This window comes from Phyllobates terribilis, unplaced genomic scaffold, assembly GCF_046119375.1.
Source record: "Phyllobates terribilis strain yellow unplaced genomic scaffold, ASM4611937v1 Scaffold_11__3_contigs__length_659146591, whole genome shotgun sequence".
NCBI classification, from domain to species: Eukaryota; Metazoa; Chordata; class Amphibia; order Anura; family Dendrobatidae; genus Phyllobates; species Phyllobates terribilis.
The window spans coordinates 329,523,154-329,538,105 of NW_027362771.1; positions in this window are offsets into that span (position 1 = coordinate 329,523,154).

The window sequence follows — 14,952 nt, forward strand, 5'->3', positions numbered from 1 at the left end:
CTGCGGATTTTTGACCGCAGCGTTAACGCTGCGGAAAAATCCGCATCATGGGCACAGCACATGCGGATTTCCATTGGGGAACATTGCTGCCCTTCTACCATGCGTTTTTCATGCGTTTCCGCGGCGTTTACGCAACTGAAAAAACGCCGCGGAAACGCATGAAATACGCATCGTGTGAACACAGCCTTAGGCTGACATCTAGTAGTTGCACACTCAAAGCTTCAGCTGGCTCAACCATAAATGTTGATATGAAATAAAGAAAGATCATGTGAGAGGACAGTATGAGGGGAAAGTATGGGGGTGTTTTGCGCTTCGCAGAGGGACCCAGCAAGATCGGCACCTAACCAGCAATGGCGCAGCTACAGACGCACTTGGCACAAGTTGTACAGTTAGGCGACCCCTTGAGGGTCGGGAATGCTCTTCATCCAGCTCCCAGTAAATAGAAGGGGGACTTTGGCAGAGCCCTTCCCAGGCTCGCTGTTGCCAGACAGCTGGCATATGGTGACGCGGCTGGTGCCTAGTCGAGGACGAGGTGAGTACCTCTGCAAGAACCCCAGGAAGTGAGACCAGAAGAGAAAATGAAAAAACCTCTTTAACCCCTTCGCAACCTTGGGTTTTGTCATTTTTGCTTTTTCGTTTTTTGCTCCCCTTGTTCCCAGAGCCATAGCGTCTTTATTTTTTGGACAATATGGCCGTGTGAGGGCTTATTTTTTGTGGGACAAGTTGTACTTTTCAACGCCATTACTAGTTTTACCATATCGTGTACGGGAAAACGGGAAAAAAATTCCAAGTGTGGTAAAATTGCAAAAAAAAAGTGCAATACCACAGTTGTTTTTTATTTATTTTTTTTACCACGTTCACTGAATGCTAAAACTGACCTGCCACTATTATTCTCCAGGTTATTATGAGTTCGTAGACACCAAACATGTATAGGTTATTTTATATTTAAGTGGTGAAAAAAAATCCAAAATTTGGTAAAAAAACTAAAAAAAAAAATAGCGCCATTTTCTAAGACCTGTAGCGTCTCCATTTTTCGTGATCCGAGGCTGGGTGAGGGCTTATTTTTTGCGCGCTGGGCTGACGTTTTTATTGATAACATTTTGGGGTAGATCCAATGTTTTGATCGCCCGTTATTGCATTTTATTGCAATTTTGCGGCGACCAAAAAACGTAATTCTGGCGTTTAGAATTTTTTTCTCGTTACACCATTTACCGATCGGATTCTTTTTTTATATTGATAGATGGGGCGATTCTGAACGCGGCGATACCAAATATGCGTATGTGGTTTTTTTTTTTATATTTTATTTTGAATGGGGCGAAAGGAGGGTGATTTAAACTTTTATATTTTTTTTATATTTTTAAAAACATTTTTTTTTCACTTACTGCATGCTTCAATAGTCTCCATGGGAGACTAGAAGCAGCAGTTGTCTGATCGTCTCTGCTACATACAGGGGATCAGCAGATCCCCTGCATATAGCAGAAATGGTCCTGTGCTATGAGCGCCGACCACTAGGTGGCGCTCCTAGCGACGAGATCATGACAACCACAGGTGTCTGCTGCAGACCCTGGGTTGTCATGCCCACCCATCGGTGACCCGCGATCACGTGACGGGGTCGCCGATGGGTGGGGCTTATGACGCGCAACCCGGAAGAGCGCGTTAAATGCCGCTGTCGGAGATTGACAGCGGCATTTAACATGTTAACAGCCGCGGGTGGATCGCGATTCCACCCGCGGCTGTTGCGGGCACATGTCAGCTGTAAGAATCAGCTGACATGTGCTCGGTTCAGTGAGGGCTCAGCGCAGCAGCCCTCACTGAACGGGCAGTACGCAAATGTGCGTACTAATACGGCAAGGGTTGGAAAGGGGTTAAGGATAGCAAAACCTAATGCTAGCACCACTCACCACCAAGCACATAGGGAACTACAAACTGCAATAAACAGCAAAGGACTGAGCAGGGTTAAATAGCCAGCCTAATGATAAGGTGTTGATTACCTCCCAATCATCACCAGACAGCCACTTCCTGCCAGCTTCAGGAGACTGAACATAATTCCACCACTGCTCAGTACGAGACACAACAGCGCCCAGCATCCTCACACATCCTACAAAACCAGAACGCAACGCTCCACAAGATTGGGACCATTTCCCTGCACGCGTAGTAGCTACGCTTCCAGGGTCAGGACAATGGCGATGCTTGTGACCGGAGTAGCGTAGCACCAGACCTGCTCCATTCCCAGGTGGGAGCATAGAATCATCATTCGTAACAGGGGGAAGAAAATGTGAGGGATCGTATAAAGGAAAAATGTGTGACGGGACTATATGGGGGGAAGTGAGGAGTCAGTATGGGGGTGGAAGTGTGAGGGAGCAGCATGGGTGAATAGTGTGAAAGCACAGTATGGGGGAGAAACTTGAGGGGATATTATGAGGGGGATAAAAGTGTGAGGGGATAGTATGGTGAGAGAAAAGTGTGAGGGGACAGTATGGAAGTGAAAAGTGTGAGGTTACAGAATGGGGTGAGTCTCTTTTTACTACATTGTTGCAACTGCAACAGGTTATAGAAAAGTGCCATTAAATGATTGATAAGAATCTCGGTCAAGTAGTTTTACTGCCCCTATCCACTCTTACTAGTCATAATTGGGGGATTTCTGAACTCCTCTACATCTGGATTAGAGACTCGTACAATAGGCTAGAATTTTTGCAAGATATTTTCGATCCTACTGCTATGTGGGCATAGGTAGATGTAAAAGACTTACGTGTTATCTTTTAGGGTGTCAACCTCTGTGGCCAAGAAGGTGTGTTAGGGTCATCTCTCTTTTTTTGCACCTTAAATGCTCTAACGCTGATCCGGCTGTCAGTCAGTACCAGGGGTGCGGTTATAGTCGCCGCTCTCTATACACTGAGTGGTGACTGAATCCCCGCCGGTGCCACCCCTGTGACTGAAACATGCCGGGAGTTACCAAATGCTAAGTTGAGGGTGCCCACAATTTTGTCTGGCCCATTTTGGGGGTTTTGTGTGAAATTATGTCCAATTTGCCTTTTTTTCCTCAGTTGTTTTGTTCCAATACACACAAAAGAAAATAAACATATGTATAACAAAACGTGGAATTTGAATCATTTTCTGGGAGAAATACTTCATTTTCTGGAATAATTTCAATGGTGCCAACACTTTCAGCCATGACTGTATATTGTAAACCCCCCCAAAAGTGATAGCATTTTAAGAACAGCCCCCTTCAACATATTCAAAACCACTGTCAGGTAGTTTACTAACCCTTCAGGTGTTTTTCAGGAATTAATGCAAAGGCGTAACTAGAGTCCAATGGGCCCCGATGCAAGATTTGGACCTACCCAACCCCCTACTTCACCCCATTTATATCAATGTTCGGGAGTTATGTACTGATATCTTTTATTATTGAGTTGGCCTGTGGGTTCTTTGAAACAGTAAAATCAAAAAATTATGGGCGCGTGGGACAGATATAGTTCAATAAAAGGTTATCATTATTAGGATTTTGGATTTTTTTGCTTCCCTTTTTTTGGATTTATGACTGGAAATACCTTATTCTATATTAGGCCATTTATAGTACTTAAACCAGTTGTTAGATGACTATGTGTTTGCCTAATATACTGTATTTTTGGCTATTAACCCCTTCCCGACATTTGCAGTATACAGTTAGGTCCATATATATTTGGACAGAGACAACATTTTTCTAATTTTGGTTCTAGACATTACCACAATGAATTTTAAACAAAACAATTCAGATGCAGTTGAAGTTCAGACTTTCAGCTTTCATTTGAGGGTATCCACATTAAAATTGGATGAAGGGTTTAGGAGTTTCAGCTACTTAACATGTGCCACCCTGTTTTTAAAGGGACCAAAAGTAATTGGACAATCGACTCCAAGGCTATTTCATGCACTGGTGTGGGCAATCCCTTCGTTATGTCATTCTCAATTAAGCAAATAAAAGGCCTGGAGTTGATTTGAGGTGTGGTGCTTGCATTTGGAAGGTTTTGCTGTGAAGTAAACATGCGGTCAAAGGAGCTCTCCATGCAGGTGAAACAAGCCATCCTTAAGCTGCAAAAACAGAAAAAACCCATCCGAGAAATTGCTACAATATTAGGAGTGGCAAAATCTACAGTTTGGTACATCCTGAGAAAGAAAGAAAGCACTGGTGAACTCATCAATGCAAAAAGACCTTGGCGCCCACGGAAGACAACAGTGGTGGATGATCTCAGAATAATCTCCATGGTGAAGAGAAACCCCTTCACAACAGCCAAACAAGTGAAGTACTTCCCGACCAATGCAGTATATATATGTCATGGAAATCAGGAGGCTGTGCGTGAGCGATCGCTGCTGGGTGTTCAGCTGATGACACACACTGCCAGGAGCGGTGCCCGCAGTTTAACCCCCTAAATGTTGCGATCGATACAGACTGCATAGGCATGCAGCGGGAGGGAGCCCTTTCTGCTCTTCGATCGGCGCCCCAGCGACGTCATCGCGGGGGCTCAATCATTGCCATGGTGATCCGATGTCGTCATAACGACATCCTGGTCGCCAGAGCCAACAAACTTGTGACACCAAGTTCGTGTGTCAGTGCAGCATTGAGAGTTTATAAAGCTTGTGCATTGCTATGTTTTATAAGTGATCAGAAGCAATCAGTTAAAAAAGTGAGAGTTAAAAACGTTAAAAATTGTAAAAATATAAAAAAAACAAACAAATAAAAATATGTTGTACCCATGAATTATTTTTATGGAAAAAAACAAAAAACAGAAGTACGTACATATTTGGTATTGCCGCATCCAGAACGACCAGACCTATAAAACTGTCCAACTAGTTAACCCCTTCAGTGAACAACGTAAAAAAATAAATAAAAAAACAAAGCAAAAAACGATGCTTTATCATCATACCACCAAACAAAAAGTGAAATAAAAAGGGATCAAAAAGACAAATCTAAATAAAAATGGTACCGCTGAAAACGTCATCTTGTTCCGCAATAAACAAGTGGCCATCAGCGGAAGAATTAAAAAGTTATAGATTTCAGAATAAAGCGATGCAAAAATAATAATGTTTTCTATAACATGAAAAAGATATAAATGTAGTACTGCTGTAATCGCACTAACCCGAAGAATAAAGCTGCCTTATCAGTATTACCACAGGCGAAACGGTATAAATAAAAAAAAAAACAAAAAAACAACAATTCCTGAATTGTTGTTTTTTGTTTATTTTGCCTCCCAAAAATCGGAATAGAAAGCGATCAAAAAATGTCATGTGACCGAAAATGGTTCCAATAAAAATGTCAACTCGTCCCGCAAAAAACAAGCCCTCACATGACTGTCGGCCGAAATCTGGAAAAATTATAGCTATCAAAATATGGTGACAAAAAAGCCGGATTTTGGTAAGAACTTACCTGTAAAATCCTTTTCAGCGAAGGAAGGAAGGGAGACACAGATTCTCTACTTCGTGGGTAGGCGGAGCCCCATAGGATAGTCACCTCAGATTGGAAAAAGACGACCGGCCCCTCCAGTATATAGGCTCCTCCTACTCCCATGTTCATCAGTCCGTACACAAGCTAAGGAAGAGCAGACCAACCAGCAGAACAACATATCCCCTTCTGAAATTTCAGAAATGAGAGAAAACAGGTTATGTAATAGAAACACACAGTCTTAGGCATACCCCATTGGACCTGACAACTGTGTAGAGCTGGCGAAACTGGAAGGAGAGCCGTAGAGCGCTAAACCCAGTCCAGAAGATCGACATCAGGAAGGAGACGCGCTACATCTAGAAACACAAAAAAAACACTTCTGCCCTGGGAGGGTGCTGTGTCTCCCTTCCTTCCTTCGCTGAAAAGGATTTTACAGGTAAGTTCTTACCAAAATCTGGCTTTCAGCAGCAGAAGGGAAGGAAGGGAGACACAGATTCTCTACTTCGTGGGACGTCCTAAAGCAGTACCTACTTAAGGGTGGGAAATAGAGGCAGAAGCTTCCATACCCCAAAACTTAGGCAAGAGCGCAAACCGCGCTAAATAACGGAAAACTAAGTAAATGGATAACTTAAATTACCGCCGCCTGCAGGACCCTGCGTCCCAGGGCCGCATCGGCTGACGCACTTATGTCCACCTTATAAAACTTAGTAAAGGTGTGAACGGAGCGCCAGGTGGCCGCCCGGCAGAGCTGCGCTGCCGAGGCCCCCTGACAAAAAGCCCACGATGAGCCAATGGCTCTTGTGGAATGAGCTTTAACTTTAACCGGACAAGGCTCACCCTTGAGCCGGTACGCTTACAGGATAGCTGAACGGATCCACCAAGCTATCGTGTCTTTGGAAGCACGTTGACCACGCCGACGACCTGCCGGAATTATAAAAAGAGAGTCCGACTTCCGAAAACCTTGGGTGATCGTAAGATAGAACTTCAATGCCCGCACTAAGTCCAACGAGTGCAAGGCCCGCTCCCTTGGATTCTTAGGTCCTGGACAAAGAGAAGGCAACACAATGTCCTGATTAATGTGGAATTGTGACACTACCTTAGGCAAAAAATCTTCACGAGTACGAAGCACCACGCGATCCGGAAAAAATTCCAGAAAAGGAGGTGAGCAAGAAAGTGCTGCCAATTCCGATACCCTTCTCAAAGAGGTGACTGCCACCAAGAAGGCCACCTTCCAAGAAAGTAGTGAAAGTTTAGCAGAATCCATAGGCTCAAAAGGCCTATGCTGAAGGGCTTCCAGGACTAGATTAAGCCGCCATGGAGCCACAACTGCCCTCCGTGGCGGAAACTGACGTGCGACTCCGCGAAAAAAAGAGCGCACATCCCTACGAGAGGCAATAGCCTTCCTAAAAAGTGCGGAAAGAGCAGATACCTGTCCCCTCACCGTACTAACTGCCAAACCCCTGGCCAGACTAGATTGCAGAAAGGCCAAGAAGTTGGGGATGGAAAAAACCCTCGGGATTCTTGAGGATCCAGAACACCATGAATAGAAAGACTCCCAAGTTCTGTGATAAATCCTGGACGTAGCTGGACTCCGGGCCGCCCGCAAGGTAGCAATGACCTCGGGCGAAAAACCGCGACGGGTCAAGATCTCGGTCTGAAGAGCCACGCCATCAAACGAGGGGACCTCAGGTCCGGATGACGAATGGGCCCCTGAGTGAGCAAGTCCGGGCGAAGGGGCAGCGGAAACGGAGGTGCCGCCTGAAGAGACACCCGCGTCGAATACCATGTCCTCCGCGGCCAGTCTGGTGCTATCAGAATTATTGATACCCTTTCGAGTTTGATCCGTCGGATCACCAGAGGTAGTAAGGATATCGGCGGAAACGCATAGATCAACTTTAACTGACCCCACGGGGCCACTAAAGCATCCACCGCCACCGCCTCCGGGTCCCTGTACCTGGACATGAACATCGGAACCCTGGCGTTCAGCCTGGATGCCATCAAGTCCACCTGAGGAGTCCCCCAACGGGAACACAGCAGAGAAAACACTTCTGGATGGAGACTCCATTCCCCAGGGTCCACTTGCTCGCGACTGAGGAAGTCCGCCGAGATATTCAACACCCCTGGAATGTGAATTGCAGAGATTGCTGGAACTTTGGACTCGGCCCAGACCAGGATCCGAGAGACCTCCGACATGAGACTGGAACTCCTCGTCCCACCTTGGTGGTTGATGTACGCGACAGCCGTAGCGTTGTTCGACTGGATCCGGACCGGTAGACCGCTCAATAAGACCGCCCAATGTTGGAGGCAGAGAAATATTGCTCTCAACTCCAAAATGTTGATCGGGAGAGACGACTCCTTTGGCGACCAGACTCCCTGAATCCAGAGGTTGTTCCAAACTCCCCCCCAGCCTGTCCGGCTGGCATCGGTTGTCACCACCGACCAGCTCGGAGGAAGGAAGGATTTCCCCACGGATAGAGTCTCCGGACGTAACCACTATCCAAGAGATTCTCGCACCCTGCGGGAGATAATGACCGAGCGATCCAGAGAAGTTAGCGATCGATCCCAATGGGTCAGAATAAGGCTCTGGAGATCCCGGGAATGAAATTGTGCAAATGGTACTGCTTCCATAGTTGCCACCATTTGACCCAGAAGGCGCATGCATTCCCGAAGGGACATTGACAGCGCCGACCTCATAGCCTGGACCAGAAGACGAAGGTTCGTCTGTTTGACAGGAGGCAGGGACACAACTGCCCGAACAGTATCGAACTGCATCCCCAGGAAAAGAATGGACTGTGCTGGCTCCAATGACGATTTCTTCCAATTGATCAGCCACCCGAAGTCCATCAGGTACTGAAGGGAGAGATCGCGAGCCGCTATTGCCTCCTCCGCTGTGGGTGACACTATGAACAGGTCGACCAGGTAGGGGAGGATCGTAACCCCCTGTCTTCGAAGAAGCGCCATGAGAGGAGCCAGAATTTTTGTAAAAACCCTGGGAGCTGAGGCCAACCCGAAAGGCAGGGCCACAAACTGGTAATGGGTTTGACCTATAGCGAAACGCAAGAAACGCTGGTGAGCCCTGCCGATAGGGATATGCAAATAGGCGTCGTGGATGTCTATGGACACCAAGAAATCGTACTGCGACAGGGTCGCTATCACCGATCGGAGAGACTCCATGCGGAACTTCCGTGTCCGGACGTAAATATTCAAATCCCTGAGATCCAGCACCGGACGAAACTTGTCCTCCTTTTTGGGGAACACAAAAAGGTTGGAATAAAAACCCTTTCCCTGGTCTTCCGGAGGAACCTGAACCACCACACCCTGCTGTAGGAGAGAGTCGACCTCCTGAAACAGTGCGGCAGCCAGTCTTGGCACGGACGGAATGCCCGTCAGACGAAACCTGTCTGGAGGCAGCGAATGAAACTATGAAATAGCCTGCCGACATAACCCGTGTCACCCAGGCGTCTGCTATGTGGGATGCCCAGATCGACCCGAATTGTAGCAGACGACCTCCCACCCGAGAGCCCTCGGGGGGATCCCTGGCGTCAGTCAGCCTTAGCGGACTTTTTATCAACCTCCCGTCTGTCCTGACGGGACCGTTACTTCCAAGGAGTACAAGATTTCTGGGCGGATCTGCCGGAGGATGAGGGACGACCCAATCTCCAAGAAGGCTGACTGAATCGTCCCCTGGCCCGAAAGGACCGAAGACCTCTGCTGGGCCCTGTCCTGCTGGCTGTGGATGCCACTGCCTTTTTCCCAGGCAGAGTAACATCCTTAGCTTTAGCTTTGGCAATTAGTTCCGAAAGATCTGAACCAAAGAGCTGACCGCCCTTTTATGCCAGACTAAGCAATCCCTGTTTGGATACTGCATCCCCGGTCCACTGTTTAAGCCACAGAGCTCTTCTAATCGTGACTGCCGAAGCCTGAGCCCTGGACAGAATTGAAGCAGTGTCCAGTACTGCATCTCTGCCATAACACATAGCTTCTTCCACTTCTGAACGCGAAGTCCCATCCTGCCACGCCGCACGCAGCTGATCCAACCACCGCAGAGAAGCCTCACCGGCCCACATGGCCCCCAAGGCCGCTCGGAAACCATGACCCGCGGCTTCATAGATGGATTTCGCCGCTGACTCCGATCTTCTGTCCAAAGGATCCTGAAGATTGGCTCTCCCTTTAACAGGAAGCAGGGAAGACTTGGTCAGCTGAGACAGAGATATATCCACCTCAGGAGAGGGAACCCAATTAGTAACCATCTCCTTGGCACAGGCATCAAAAAAACGCGTTCCTCAGAAGCGTTTATCCGGACACTGACGCTCCTTCTCCACCACTTCGTTAAGTTCCTCATGCGCAGGTAATGTAGAACAAACACGGCGCATCTTCGGATACAGATGGCCCGACCTAGACGGTCTTGTCGGCTCTTCAGACAGCTCTAATACTTCCCGCATGTCCTTAATAAGCCCATCTACGCGACCAGAAAGAGAAACAGAGCGATCCTGTTGATCCTCCTCTTCGGACTCAGAAATTTCATCAACCGAATCTGTTGGTGAATCTGAAGCCTCTGATGCGCTCTGCGAGGGAGACAACGCCACCATAGTCTTGCGGCGCTTTTTACCTCGTGGCATTGGGTGTGATCTAGCTGACACCCACTGTCCCAGGAGACTAGAGAGACTATCAATGGAGCGAGTGAGCGCCTCCACCTTAACATCACTGAACATTGAACTTGATGTAGTAGAAGGCCTGAGTGTATCAGAGGCGTGGGACTGAACCTGAAACTGATCAGGAGACCGATCCGCACTCCCAGGCCCCTGATCCGACATGCCACCCACACCAGATGCCAGGATGTACAACAAGGATGGCAAAAAAGTGTGAAAGCTGCACAGCCTGTTTTCAAAACTCACTTTTTTTTTTTTTTTTTTTTTTTATATATGCGACAGGCTCTGAAGGGTTAAAGCTCACCCTTAGAAAAGAGCTACCCCAGAAATGCCGAGCAAAAAATCAATAGGGGGAAACTCCCTTAAACACCATGTGTTTCCCCTAAAGTTCCACTTTTTCAGAAGGGGTTAACATCACAGCAAATATAATACTACACAGCCTAAAAGGTCAGTGAAGTAAATAGCTTTAGGAGAGAAAGCGGCAGTGCTCCTGAGGACTCCTAATAGGTAGCCTGGAGAGACAGCACTGACAAAGAACCCCTGCCAGAGGCAGAGGGGACTCACCGGTACTGCGGCGACCGCTCCTCCTAAGTGTGTGGACGGACGGGGAGCAGAGAGCAGGAGGCGCCGCTGGACGCCGGAGGGAGAAGCAGGGACCGCCAGCGCAAGCTCAACCAAGTGCTTCCTGCCTAAGTAATGACGGCAGGAAGCCAGGAGACGCTAGGCCACGCCCCCGCTAGGCCACGCCCCCCGCCTTATTCAAACAACAAAAATGAGGGCAGAAAACTTCCTACCTCTATGAAGGCAGGAAGCAAGTCAATAAAAGCAAGAAAACGCGCGCCAATACAGGGAGCTTCCTGCCTCAATGAAGGCAGGAATCAAAAACGAAAAAGCATGCGCAATTAAAAAAAATAAAAATTACTGGCCTCCGTCTCTGCTCCCCAGTCAAGGCAGCGTCTGAAATAGACAAGAAACACACAGGCAGTACACTTGCCGTAGCCGTCAAAGATACTCTTTAGACCAAAGAGCACTTACCTGGTTGAACGCCACAGGGATCCTCAGGGATGTGTGGCGTCATGGCCCTTTGCTCCCCCCTATGGCGGAGCACGCAGGGACCCTCTCAGATGTGTGGTGTGCGCCTCCGCCAGGGAGCGCCCTGTATCCCCCGGGGCCGGCAGGCATAAGTGGGAACCTCCTCAAGGGGTACACAGAGCTGCCAGGGGAGGGTCAGGGGTCTCAGCAGCGCCGAGACCCCCAGAGACCTCTAGACCACGGGGGGTCCAGGACTCGCTGGATATAAAATAACAACTCTTCTGAGGAGCTGCCGAAGCAGCGACTATCCTCTGAGACCTCAGATAAAAAGACTGATGAACATGGGAGTAGGAGGAGCCTATATACTGGAGGGGCCGGTCGTCTTTTTCCAATCTGAGGTAACTATCCTATGGGGCTCCGCCTACCCACGAAGTAGAGAATCTGTGTCTCCCTTCCTTCCCTTCTGCTGCTGAAAAACACCTAGTTTTTGCAATAAAAGCGTCCTTTAGTGTATGACACCAGCAAAACAGAAAAAAAACTATATAAATCTGGAATCGCTATAATCACACCGATCCGAAAAATAAAGTTGCCTAATCACTTATACCGCATGAGAAACTGCGTAAAAAATAAATAAAACCAATTCTTCAGCTGCTGTTGATTTGTTCATTCTGCCTCCCAAAGATCGCAGTAAGGCTCGGCTCACATTTATCCTGCTCTCTACGCTGAGCACTTACACTAGGGTTTCTGGGTCCATCTCTGAAATACGTGATTTAGACGGAACCCCCGGCGGAAGATTCACATAGTTTAGCTTTCACGTTTGGCATTTTTCTAGCGATGAGAGCTCGCCTAATTTACAGGTGCGGGTTTCCAGAAACACAAGCTAGTCACTACAATGTACTGATGACTACAACTTACTGTTGACTACAACGTACTGACTACAATGGCAGTTTGCAATTTTCAGTCACCAACATCCACTACTGCTTGTTTCTAGAAAACACCCACGGGGTCAAAATCGTCACTACACCTGTCAATAAATTCCCAAAGGGGTATGATTTCCAAAATAGAGTCACTTGAGGGGGAATTCTGCTCTTCGGCATTTAAGGGCTGTGTATATGGCGCCCGCAAACTATTTTATGAAAATCTGTGCTCCAGATTTGTCCTCCAGATCTGTCCTCCAGGGACGGAGGCAAATAGCTCTCCGTCCCTCCCGAGCTACTGTACAGCCACATATGGAGTATTTCTACATTCAGCAGAAATTGTGGGACAAATTTTGGTGCCATTTTTACCCATTTCTCAGTGTGAAAATGTAAAATCTGAGACTAAAACTAAATTTTGATGGTAAAAATGTAATTATTTTTTCTTCACTGCCCAATGGTATAAAATTATCTGACACACCTGTGGTCTCAATATGATCACTGCACCCCTAGATGGATTCATTAAATGGTGTAGTTTGTAAAATGGAGTCACATATGGCTGGTTCTGTTGTTCTCAGGAGAAATTGCACAACAAAATTTGGGGACCATTTTCTCCTGCTATCCTTGTGAAAATGAAAAAAATTGTGGCTAAAAACATTTTTTTGTGGGAATTGTTTTTATTTTTTTTTCATTTTCACAGATCAATGTTGTAAAATTCTGTGAAGCACCTGGGGGTTCAAGGTGCTCACCACATGTCTAGATAAATTCCTTGAAGGGTCTAGTTTTCAAAATGGGGACACCTGTGGGGGGGTTTCCACTGTGTAGGCACATCAACGGCTCTCCAAATGTGACATAGCGTCCACTAATGATTCCAGCAAATTTTCAATTCAAAAAGTCAAATGGCCCACCTTCCCTTCAGAGCCCTGCAATGCGCCAAAAAAGTAGTTTTACCGCACATATGTGGTATCGGCATGTGCAGGACAAATTGAACAACAAATTTTAGGGTCCATTTTCTCCTGTTAGCCTTGTGAAAATAAAAAAAATTGTGTCTTAAATAAAATTTCTGTGAAAAAAAGTTACATGTTCATTTTTTACTTCCACATTCCATTAATTCCCGTGAAACACCTGAAGGGTTAAAAAACTTCTTGAATGTGGTTTTGAGCACCTTGAGGGGTGCAGTTATTAGAATGGTGTCACTTTTGGGTATTTTCTGTCATAAAGGCTTCTCAAAGTCACTTCATTTGTGATGTGGTCCCTAAAAAATGGTTTTGTAAATTTTGTTGTAAAAATTAGAAATTATGTTTCAAAAATTGTGCTGGTGTAAAATAAACATGTGGGAAATGTTATTTATTAACTATTTTGTGTGACATCTCTCTCTGGTTTAATAAGTGCACAAAAATTAAAAGTGTGAAAATTGTAAAATTTTCGCCAAATTTCCTTTTTTTTTCTTCACAAAAACGCAGGTCATAATCAATACATTTTACCACTGTTATGAAGTACAATATGTCACGAAAAAACAATCTCAGAATCAGTGGGATCTGTTGAAGCGTTCTAGAGTTATTACCTCATAAAGTGACAGTGGTCAGAACATTTGGCCTGGTCATGAAGGTGAAAACAATCAGAGAATATGAATAGCGGTACCAGAGCGCCAATAACAGGGCAAAAATAATAAAAGGACTGATTAATACACACACAACGCGTTTCGGTGGACACAGCCACCTTCATCAGGTGATGTCCTGAATTTTGTCCACCGAAACGCGTTGTGTGTGTATTAATAAATCAGTCCTTTTATTATTTTTGCCCTGTTATTGGCGCTCTGGTACCGCTATTCATATTCTCTGATTGTCCTTTTCCCCCTGTTGGGGTGCGGTAGAGCTGCCTTTAATCTATTGTTTTTTCACCTGTGGGAGCAATTTAATTAAAATTACTACCCTGGTTTCCCAAGCTGCGCTGCCTTAACCCCTCCGGAACGCTGCCGGGGGTGTTGGTGAAGCTGGGCGTCTATCTCGGCATTACATGCTACTAACCTGACCACGTGATATACCACCAAGAGATCAGGATCTGTGAACGCCGCTGGAAATAGATGACAGCCACCAACAGAGCGGAGCTTGTGGAGCTTTACACTGGGGTTGTGCAGAGGTGCACAACTTCATAAGGTTAGTAGCCATCCCCACACCCCTCTACAAATTGCATTACTGAGTCACCCATTGCGCCTTGTTCTCTCCTCTCTTTACATGAAGGTGAAAACAGGCTCGGGTTGAAGCGGTTAAACCATTGGTAATCAATGATCTGTATTGGTTTGTCATACTATGCATGTGCATTATTGTACATTAACGGTTTCATAGTGAAACATGACTCAACCATAAGAAACTAAACTTTATACAGCCCTCTTGTTCGAAAATCAACAAGAGTATATAGACCCGCTGCTGATTTGTTGCAGAGATTTCAGCTACGTTTTTATGGTAGGCACATGGATTTCTGCAAGTAGATAAATGGTACAGTCACAAAAATCTCTGCAACAAATCAGCCACTTGTGAATATACCCTAAAAGTCAGAAATCCCTTACTGCACAAATGTTAATTCTAAAGGGTGTGTGCACATCACGTCTTTTAGGCGTCAACACAACGGTCAAGTTTATCAAGCAGAAGACGCTTCAGGAAAATGGTGTTTTTACTGAAACGTCATTTCTGTTGTGCTTTCGCAGCCGCTTTGTTGTCAGCACTTTTTTTTTTATTGTGTCTTACAATACTGAACTGATTGAAGAATAGTCAAGGCACTTCTTTCAACTGCTTTGTAGCTTTCGAAACCTGAAGCGGTTCCAAGAAAATAAAAAGACTGAACAAGTAGTTTAGACATTGCCGTCAATATGTTCATTCTTTTTAGCATTTTTTAAGAACTCCCACCTGAAAAAGACATTGTGTGCACACACCCTCACATGTATCTT